The sequence below is a fragment of the Oratosquilla oratoria genome, chromosome 15 (assembly GCF_046742065.1).
Source record: "Oratosquilla oratoria isolate Oo_2021 chromosome 15, ASM4674206v1, whole genome shotgun sequence".
In the NCBI taxonomy this organism is placed as follows: Eukaryota; Metazoa; Arthropoda; class Malacostraca; order Stomatopoda; family Squillidae; genus Oratosquilla; species Oratosquilla oratoria.
Genome location: NC_134791.1, coordinates 32,249,572 through 32,252,040, shown reverse-complemented (window position 1 = coordinate 32,252,040; position 2,469 = coordinate 32,249,572).

Below are 2,469 nucleotides of genomic sequence, written 5' to 3'. Positions count from 1 at the left end.
TCGGGAACAATGTCGCCTCGGAAGATTATAATTAACTGGAATCGAATATGGGTGTAAGAGGTAGACCTATATAAGGAAGATGGGAGACTCGGGAAGAATGAAAGAGTACTGACGCTAATGCAGGGTTAATAATAAAAGTACTAATTTGGAATATAAAATAAATGAAAACAAAATCAGATATTGTAAATGTATATATATGTATATACGGAATACAAGATTTTAGATGGGACGGAACTCAAAGGAGTTGAGAGTCGGAGTAAGAGGCACGATTGAGGGTTTAATCTCTTTCATACTGACTGTGAATATTCTCTTTTTATTCTGGCTGCCGCCAGGCTATTTAATTCATCACCGACCCATCGCCACGATGGAGAAAGGGGTGATGAAACATCCAGGATACTAAGCAACAAATATACATACGTCTCCAGCGACATGTCCAGGGTGTTGTGGATGAAGAACTATCTATGTGCCAAGGGCCTCTTCTATTATAAGGGAGATAGCCAGCCCCCCATCCATTTCACTCTCATGGATGAAGAACTGAAAAGAAAAGAAAAAAAAAAAGTCCTATGTAACTTGATGGTCAATTCTTTCGCTATGATATCACTTTTCATGGATTTTATTATGGCTGGTGCCAAGCTATCTTGTTCAGCTGAGGGCAGTTCCCCGCGTGCAAATGGTTAGATAATTCAATTAATCCCCACGCTACACTGACGTCCTTAACACACACACACACACACACACACACACACACACACACACACACACACACATATATATATATATATATATATATATATATATATATGTGTGTGTGTGTGTATATGTATATATGTATATATACATATATATACATATATATGTAGAGACATTGGGACAAATTATGGGAAAGGTGGAGGGGGAAACACGGGTCTTTATCTGATTATCGAGTTTATTCCGCTATTGTAAGCGAAACCGGTCAGGAATAAACTCGATAATCAGATACAGACCCGTGTTTCCCCCTCCACCTTTCCCATACATATATATGTATATCTATATATGTGTGTGTATCTATATATATATATATATATATATATATATATATATATATATATATATATATATATATATGCACATCCTATCTGAGAGTTGACACTTTGACGTGGTGGATAGGCTTGAGAATCTTAATGATTACAAAAGCTATGTCGATAGAGAGGATATCTATGCAGGGTCACCCATATCGAACAGGATTTTTAAGAAAGATCAGACAAAGAGCAGCTCAAACACACAGTTGCAGGACCCACTGCTAACTGGCACGTCCCTGATGGCAAACAGGGAAACTCTTCATAGATATATGGGGTACCGTCACAATGACGGCGTGGACCATTAGACACCCTATAGATATAGGGCTTCACCGAATATAATGAATAAGGTGACACCAGAGAAATATTCACCAGAAACCAGTTGGCAAGGAGGTGAGATTACTGCCAACCCCCTTTCATAGCCAATATGAATAGCACAACCAAAACAAAACCGGGCGTTCCTGTTGGATCATCGTCTCCTAAAGGTCCAACCGCATTGCCTCGTGTGCTTACGGGCAGTGTGCCACCGAATGTGAGTAAGCACTGTCCAAGCAGATCTAAGTCTTGGACATTAAACAACATGAAGAAAATGAGGATCTATACTTACAACGTAAGAAGTCTCTCAGAAGACCACAGCCTGGAGAGTTTAATGGAAGAACTAGACAACATCAAGTGGGACATCGTAGGATTAAGCGAAGTCCGACGACGGAAGAAAAGCTGATACAATTACAAGATGGTCACCACCTGTTCTACTATAGAGGTAAGGATAAAGAAAGATCTAGTGGAGTAGGATTCTTGATAAAGAGAGAGGTTGCTGGAAACGTAGTCAACTTTAGTAGTTTATCAGACAGGGTAGCTTGAATTGTGATTAGGCTGTGCAAAAGATACACTCTAAAAATAGTTCAGGTTTATGCACCAACTTCACAAAATTCAGACGATGAAATTGAATCGTCCTATGATGATTTAAGTCAGGTAATGGATCAAGAAAAAAGTAAGTACACATTGGTAATAGGCGCTTTTTATGCTAAAGTGGGGAAGAAGATGGGAGACGAGTCGTGCATTGGGAAGTTTGGAGTAGGCGAAAGAAATGACAGAGGCGAGATGCTAGTAAATTTTGCAGAGAACTACAACATGAGGATAATGAACACTTTCTTCCAAAAGCGTGTAGGTCGTAAATGGACGTGGAGAAATCCAAATGGAACAACAAAGAACGAAATAGACTTCATATTAGGAGATGAGAGCAAAAGTGTTAGCAATGTTGCGGTAATAAATAAAGTAAACATAGGTAGTGACCATAGCATGGTAGGTTGCACAGCTAAATCCAATTTCAGAGCAGAGAGAAATGAACTAATCTTAAGAAAGAAAATAAGCCTTGCAAGGGTTAAAGATAATAATAAATCTCAGTTAGAAATTA